This window comes from Tamandua tetradactyla, chromosome 23 (genome assembly GCF_023851605.1).
Source record: "Tamandua tetradactyla isolate mTamTet1 chromosome 23, mTamTet1.pri, whole genome shotgun sequence".
NCBI lineage: Eukaryota > Metazoa > Chordata > Mammalia > Pilosa > Myrmecophagidae > Tamandua > Tamandua tetradactyla.
In genome coordinates, this window is record NC_135349.1 from 7,850,043 (window position 1) to 7,858,680 (window position 8,638).

General features: G+C 43.2%; 1 pseudogene; it reads right to left on the reverse strand.

The window, feature by feature from the left end:
- Positions 1-2,484: 2,484 nt before the first annotated feature.
- LOC143666996 (KICSTOR subunit 2 pseudogene) lies at positions 2,485-3,849 on the reverse strand (annotated as a pseudogene).
- Positions 3,850-8,638: the final 4,789 nt, after the last annotated feature.

Consider the following 8,638-nt stretch of genomic DNA (forward strand, 5'->3'; position numbering starts at 1 on the left):
AGGATGTGGAGAAAGAGGCACACTTATTCACTGTTGGTGGGAATGTCAAATGGTGCAACCACTGTGGAAGGCAGTTTGGTGGTTCCTCAAAAAGCTGAATATAGAATTGCCATATGACCCAGCAATACCATTGCTAGGTATCTACTCAGAGGACTTAAGGGCAAAGACACAAACGGACATTTGCACACCAATGTTTATAGCAGCATTATTTACAATTGCAAGGAGATGGAAACAGCCAAAATGTCCATCAACAGATGAGTGGCTAAACAAACTGTGGTATATACATACGATGGAATATTATGCAGCTTTAAGACAGGATAAACTTATGAAGTGTGTAACAACATGGATGGACCTTGAGAACATTATGCTTAGTGAGACTAGCCAAAAACTAAAGGACAAATACTGTATGGTCTCATTGATATGAACTGACATTGGTGAATAAACTTGGAATATTTTGTTCATAACAGAGACCATCAGGAGACAGAAATAGGGTAAGATATTGGGTAATTGGAGCTGAAGGGATACAGATTGTGCAACAGGACTGAATATAAAAACTCAGAAATGGACAGCACAATACTACCTAACTGTAATACAATTACGTTAAAACACTGAATGAAGCTGCACGGGAGAATGATAGAGGGAGGAGGGCTGGGGTCATAAATGAAGTCAGAAAGAAAGATAGATGTTAAAGATTGAGATGGTATAATCTAGGAATGCCTAGAGTGTATAATATTAGTGAAATGTACAATGTACAAATTTTAAAAATGTTTTGGCATGAGGAAGAACAAAGGAATGTAATTATTGCAGGGTACTGAAAATAGATGATAATTAATATTTTAAAATGTCACCTTCTGTGTGAGACTAAAGCCAAAAATGTTTATTAGTTACAAAATTTATATTTTGACTAGTGCATTTCCTAATATAACTTATGTAGATAGTTTGATTGAACGCCATAAGTACTTGGAATCTCAGGTAGGACATGAGATTTTCCTGGTTTGTCCAGAGTGATGCCCCAGAGTGATCGATCAGTGAGTGGAAAAGTATCTGCAAAGCCCCCTTCGGGAAGTGGTGAGAACGGGGAGAAATTCAACTTCCCCAAGTTGAATTCTTGATATTCTCACAAGCAGTGTGGACAACCAAAGCTATAGGCAGAGCCCCCAGTCTTGGGATTTGTTCATATGAAACTTAACCCCGCAAAGGATAGGTCAAGCCTACTTAAAATTTAGGCCTAAGAGTCACTGCCAAGAGAACCTCTTTTGTTGCTCAGATGTGTCCCCTCTCTCCAGCCAATACAATTAGCGGTCTCACCACCCTCCCCCTCTCTACGTGGGACATGACTCCCAGGGGTGTGGACCTTCCTGGCAACGTGGGACAGAGATCTTGGAATGAACGGAGACTCAGCATCAAGGGATTGAGAAAAACCCTAGAATGAGCTGAGACTTAGCATCAAGGGATTCAGAAAACCTTCTCGACCAAAAGGGGGAAGAGGGAAATCAGACAGAGTGTCAATGGCTGAGAGATTCCAAACAGAGTCAGGAGGTTATCCTGGAGGTTATTCTTATGCATCAAGTAGATATCATCTTGTTATTCAAGATGTAATGGAGAGGCTGGAGGGAACTGCCTGAAAATGTAGAGCTGTGTTCAAGTAGCCATGTTTCTTGAGGATGATTGAATAATGACACAGCTGTCACAATGTGACTGTGTGATTGTGAAAACCTTGTGTCTGATGCTCCTTTTATCTACCTTGTCAACAAAGCAGTAGAACATATGGAATAAAAATAAATAATAGGGGGAACAAATGCTAAAATAAATTTAGTTTAAATGCTAGTGATCAATGAAAGCGAGGGGTAAGGGGTATGGTAGGTATAATCTTTTCTTTTTTTTTCTTTCCTGTGTTCATTTTATTTCTTTTTCTATTGTCTTTTAATTTCTTTTTCTGAATTAATGCAAATGTTCTAAGAAATGATGAATATGCAGCTAAGTGATGATATTGTGAATTACTGATTGTGTATGTTGTTTTATTTTGTTTCTTTCTTTCTTTTTTTTCTGAGAGTGAAAACATATAGTCTTTAATTCTAAAAAAGCCATTTAATATCTTATCCCAATTACTCTTCCAGGAAGGAGGAGAAGGGAGGGGATGGTTGGGATTACATTATAACACAATGCTCAGAACAATATAAAGCATCTAGAAATAAAATCCAAAAAGACCAATAAATATTCAATCTACATGAAACACAGGAAAAGGAGAAAATAGTGAAACTATTTTGCTGTACTACGTAAATACACAGTAGCCATGATCATTTCCTAGATTACTCGTTGGATACTTAATTCAATTGACCTTAATTGCTTATAAAGTGTGCAACACAATCAGGGAGAACTTGTCTTTCATTTAGCTCAGAAAGCACGAATGGAGGCAAACACTAAGTGATGGACCACTGTAGATCATTAGAATAATTAATACGGTTGCCAGCTTTGAAAGCCTTTCTTTCATGCAGAGAATCTGCTAGCCTTTGGACCCAGGTTTCAGACTTGCAAAAACTTTGGGGTTCTTGAGGGCAAGTGAGAGCTCATTGAGGAAGGAAATAAAGTGGGAGTCTCGCTCAGACTTCTTTGACTCAAAAATGATGACAATGGTAAAGTGAGGTTCTGGGCAGGTCAGAAAGTAGGTGCTCTAAACCTTGTCATCATAGAAGTGAACCACTTTATCCTAGCTGTTCAGGTCGGATGTGCGGTCCGTCATAATCATGATGACGTTGGGCCAGTGCATGATGGGCCTGTCGCTGGGCAGAGACACCACCGCTGGATACTGGTCCACGCCCTTAGGAGCCTCTCTGTACAAATGGGGGTGGTGATAGCCATGACCCTGAAAGCTTTCTGAACCTCGGTTGTCAAAAATTAAGGACACATTGGCAGCATCGTATTTCCTGATGAAGCTAGAAATCTTTCCAAAGAGATCTGGATTAGCTTTTGCTGTCAGTGTTTTCATTTCTGAAGCAGTCGTTTGTTGGCTCAGTGCCTCATGAAAGTAAAAGCTAAACTTGGCAAGGAGCATGTTTTTGAGCTTCATCAGCCAAAGGAAAATGTGTGGGGGCTGAACCGCCTTCTGAGACTGCCCTCCAAATAGATGTTTCTTGGTCTCTCGCTGCTTTTCAAAGATCTGGCCCCAGGTCTGCAGCTTAGTGTGAGCACTGTGTAAGTTAACCAGAGATGGCAGGAACTTCCATTCCGAGACCTGAGCCTGGGCCTTCAGGGGATGACTCAGGACATCAACTTCCAGCTGGAAACTGCTTTCCAAGGGACTGAGGATTGGGTGGTGAAATCTGGAGCTATATTTCCTGAGGATGGTATCCGAAAGGCCAACGAGCTCTTCGGCATTGATGAACTTCTGGGTGCTGAGGGTGTACATCTTCTCGTAGAAGTCCGCAATCTCCATCCGAGCCTGAACAAAGAAGCAGAGCTGCTCTGACAGGTGGGAAAGGAGCTCTTCCACATGAGGGGCAGTTCCGCCCAGGGCACCACGGCCAGTCACCACCTTCTTCAGCTCATTATGCAGGGACGTGTAGATGGTGCGGATGGAGTCCTTCCTGCTGAAGAAAGACTGGCCCCCTAGTTTCTGCCCCAGGTAGGTGAGGCTGTGATAGACCTTCTCGGCCGCAGCCAGGTGGGCCAAAGCCGCCAGCAGCGACAGCCAGCTGCCCCCTGCGCTCTTGTTGGCCTCTCGTTCCTTCTCCACATTGTCCTTGGCCTTGTCGTAAGAGAAGATGCCCAGGTGAGAGAAGAACGTCTCCAGCACCGCCTGCTCCACCGGGACCGGGGCGGCCAGCGGGATAGACTCCCCCATGCGAGCTGCGACCCAGTGTTTCTGTATTTTTTAATTAATAAATAAATTTTTAAAAATGCCAAGTTTCTTGGAAAATCTAAAAAAAAAGTTAGCTGCCTTTCCTCTGAAGAACTAACAAAAATAAATCCCCTTTTATTAAAAAGCCAATCCGTCTCTGGTGTGTTGCATTCTGGCAGCTGGCAAACTAGAACAACCCTCCTCGGGGTCCTCATCTTCATTCGACCACTCATCCTCACCAAACACCATCATCCTCACCACCCGGCCTTGCTCGTCATTCATTTCTATTATCCAGCTTTGCTCATGGCTGTACTCGTTATCATCTTGGAATTCTCAAGGCGTCTTTTGCCTCAGAGCGTAGACTATGTTTCCATCAGGAGAAGCAGAAGGAGGAGAAGAAAAATAAAGCTGAAGCCTTGAAATTGGATAAGTACTAGGGTGACTTAACCTTCCTGATTTGCCTGGGATTTCCTGAGATGTGGGACCCAGGGAAATGGGAATGAGCTGGTCACCCTGTGGTTCTCCTGTCCAAGGGCTTTAGTCTGGGAAACTAGGATTAGGAGTAGGACAGGGGGTCAATTAGTGGAAAAGAGACTCAATTGTATTTGCCTTTCTGCATTGATTTTGACCTCTAGAATTGTAAGAGGATGTGAATGTCTGTTTCCCGAAACTCCTGACTGCATTTCCTCCAGCAGGGTTGCATGGTCCTGTGGTTGATGCTAAGGGACATGGAAGGTTAGGGGCACCTGCTGACCTGGTGCTAGCAGGAACGCCTCCTAGCCGACTGCAGATGTAATTAGCAACAGATGAGGTTCAAGTACCATTGACTCATGTCCACAGCAACAGAACTAGGTGCCTTCACCTGGCCAAGTTGACAACTGAATCTAACTACCACAGAAAGTTAAAAATCTGCTGTTATTTCCTGGCATGGGGCTGAGTCTACTGAACTTCTCCCAGTTCTGCCTGCTCCTCCTCTCAGCATGGACTTCGGGTTTTGGCTGTACATTAGAGGAGTCACCGCTGTGATGCTCGCTCTCATTTTTCTTTTCCTGTCCCTGCAACATCCACTCTCAGTGTGCAGTTCACATGGTCCCTCCTGACTTTCAGAAATGAAGCCCAGGGTTTACAGGGAGGGGGGCGTGGTTACTGGTGGGGTTTTTCCCCCTCATTAAGAGCTTTTTCTTTTTGTTCTTCCTTTTTTTTTTCAAAAAAAATATTTATTTTACTTCTAATGATTATGATGAAGGAAGACTATGAGCTTCAGGTGATTAAACCAGTGCATTCTGAATTAGCTTTCTCCTACTCTGCTTGTGTACACTGTCCCCTCAACTCCTTTCCTTTATTTGGCCTCTGCATCAGCCTGTTTCTCTTCAAAGTTGAAGAGAGAAACCTATTTTTCTTCCTTCAGTTCTACTGCCCTTTCTCTACTCGTCCCAACATGTCACATTAGAACAGTCTGCTCGATTCGGTTCTTCCTGCATTGCAGAGGGTGAGTGAGAGGAAGAATCTCAGCCAAACTCCACTATTTGTAATCAGCTAAGTGGAGTGTCTTCTGCAATGAGTGATACTTAATCTAATCATCGGAAGCCTTTTAAGGAGGATTCAGAAGAGACAGTCACTCTTCCTGCTTCAGCCAGCCAGCCTCTCCTGTGGAGTTTGTCCAGACCCTTCATCAGAGCTGCCAGCGTCATAGCCTCCCTACAGATTCTGGACTCTTTTATCCCCACGGCTGCCCAGCCAGCCTTTTCTGAGAGTTCGCTGAGGACCGTCACTGGAGCTGCCAGCTTGTGGCCTGTCCTACAGTCCTTGGACGCTACATCCCCATGGTTATGTGAGATGCTTTTATAACTTTTATATCTATGGATATCTCCTGATGATTCTCTTTCTCTAGAGAACCTAGCTAACATAGCTTGGTACCGGGAATGGTTCTTAAGAAACAGAATCTTAGAAATGGTTTTTACAATGGGTTTTCTACTCTGACTGGACTCAAAGGCACTAAGGACTCTGGTTCCTGTAATCAGACTGACATTGCCAATCCATGGGGTGAGCTGGAAAAAGAGAGACAGTCAAAATATCACCACTGGGTTCTTCTGATGTTTCGTTTATATGAAGCCATGCTCTGGGGGATAATGTTTTGACACTATTATGGAGTTTTGTGGAAATAGGAGGTATAGAGTTGTTGACTGGCTGTTGTTAGGTACACTGTATACATTGATGAGGTAAAGGGATGAGCTGAAGGCTCAAAATGAGAAGCTTATGCATGGTCTGACAGGGTAAATGTTTCTATGAGTGTCCTGAAGGAAAATCTCATTTCCTATAGCTGCAGAGTTGGATCTCTGAAAATCAGACTCAGAATCTCATTGTTAGAGTAGAAACTTTACAACATAAATGAAATCTCAGTTTTGCATGGTGTCTGCCATTAAAGTGAGGACATTGATTGAGAAGAGTGGGAGCTGAAAAATGGGATAGCAACATATGGATCAATAATGATGGCGATGGAGAGGTTAAAACCCTAGTTCATGCTGAGTCTTTTCTAGATAACTCTGTATAGTTAGCCCTGAGAACATAGCTGCTCCACCTCTAGCCTGCCCTGATGAGTTGGCCACCCAATCTCCACCTGAAGGGATTAACCCTAGAGTGATTAATCCTGCTTCACCAGATGAAACTGCAAATGAATGCCCTGAAGCAATTGGCTTGGAAGAAATTCTAATTCTTTTCATGACCCACCCCCACCACCCCTCATTTTCTTCCAGACCTATAACTAGACTAAAGTCCCAACAGGCCTCAAAAGATGAGGTACAAAATGTCACCCATGAGGAGGTATGTTATACTTCAAAAGAACCACATAAGTTTTCCAATTTATATAGACAGAGATCAGGGGAATATGTGTGGTAATGGATTTTAAGGGTATGGGAGGAATATAAAGCTGGATCAGAATGAATTTATTGATATGGGCTCACTAAGCAGAGATTCTGCATTCAATGTTTTAGTTCAAAGGGTTAGAAAAGGCATTAGCAGTTTCTTTGGATGGTTGGCTGAAATACGGATCAAAAGGGGCTGGCATTACCTGAGGTTGAAATGCCAGAACTGCCCTAGTGTAATGTAGGTGAGGGGATCCATCAGCTTAGAGAGACTGGAATGCTAGAATGGATTTATCATGGAAAGCCTACTCATACACCCCAGGAATGTTCAGAATATGCACCTTTCACCAGAACAGTGAGAAATAAGTTTGTGATACTAGCTCCATCATCCCTGAAGAGCTTTATAGTTGCTCTTCTCTGTAGCTCAGCTATTACTGGGGGAACTGCTGTCACTGAGCTGGAATCCTTAAACACAGTGGAAATGATTGGATCCCAAGTTGGCAGATGCCAGTGACAGCACTTAATGGCCAAAGACAAGGTGGGTGGGCATGGCTATCATAATAGACAGCAGACTCAACGTAGGAGTCAAAATAATCTGACTCGCAAAGACTTGTGGCTTTGGCTAGTAGATCACGGGGTACCTAGAAGTACAATAGATGGGCAGTCTACTAAATTCTTGTTTGAGCTGTATAAGCAGAAGAGTTCTAGGTCAAGCAGAAGTCTAACTTGAGTTACAAAAACAGAGTCACAGCCCCTTAATCAATTTCCAGACTTGAGATAGTTTATAGATCCAGAGCCCCTCGAATAAGGGGGAGGCCAGGTCCCTTTGGGGGAGACCCCTGTTGCACTGCCACAAATTTATGCTGTTAATCTTCCTCCAAGCCTTCCCCAAGGAGACCAATGGCCTTTTACCAGGGAAACTGTGCATTGGGGAAAAGGAAATGATCAGATATTTTGGGGATTATTAGACACTGGTTCAGAAGTGATATTAATTACAGGGGACCCAAAACGTCACCCTGGTCCACCAGTCAGAGTGTGGGCTTATGGAGGTCAGGTGATTGATGGAGTTTTAGCCCAGGTCCATCTCACAGTGGCTCCAGTGGGCCCCTGGACCCATTCTGTACTTATTTCCCCAGTTCCAGAATACATAATTGGAATAGACATACTGAGCAACTGACAGAATCCCCACATTGGCTCTCTAACTTGTGGAGTGAGGGCTATTATGGTAGGAAAGGCCAAGTGGAAGTCAATAGAACTGCCCCTACCTAGCAAAATACTAAATCAGAAGCAATATTGGATTCCTGGAGGGGTTGCAGAGATTACTGCCACTCTTAAGGACTTGAAGGATGCAGGGGTGGTGATTCCCACCACATCCCCATGCAACCCTTCTATTTGGCCTATGCAGAAAACAGATGGGTCTTGGATGATGACAGCGGATTATCGTAAGCTCAACCAGGTGGTAACTCCAATAACAGCTGCTATCCCAGATGTGGTATCATTGCTTGAGCAAATCAATATATCCCCGGTACCTGGCATGTGTTATTGATCTGGCAAATGCTTTTTTTTCTCAATAGCTGTTAGTAAAGACCACCAGACACAGTTTTTTTATTAAAAATATTTTTATTGAAAAAACTTAACATAAAAACATTCTTTTTTTTTTTTTTTTAAAGGAAAGACAGAGAGAAGGAAGGAAGGATAGAAGGAAGGAAGGAAGGAAGAAAGGGAAACATTTTCTTGTTTTTATTGTATTCTGTTTCTCCGTTTTTGTTACATGGGCTGGGGCCGGGAATCGAACCGAGGTCCTCCGGCATAGCAGGCAAGCACTTTGCCCGCTGAGCCACCACGGCCCGCCCAAAACATTCTTTTTTTAATCACATAGTTGTATATTCATCATCATGATCATTTCTTAGAACACTTGCATCAATTAAGAAAAAAATAA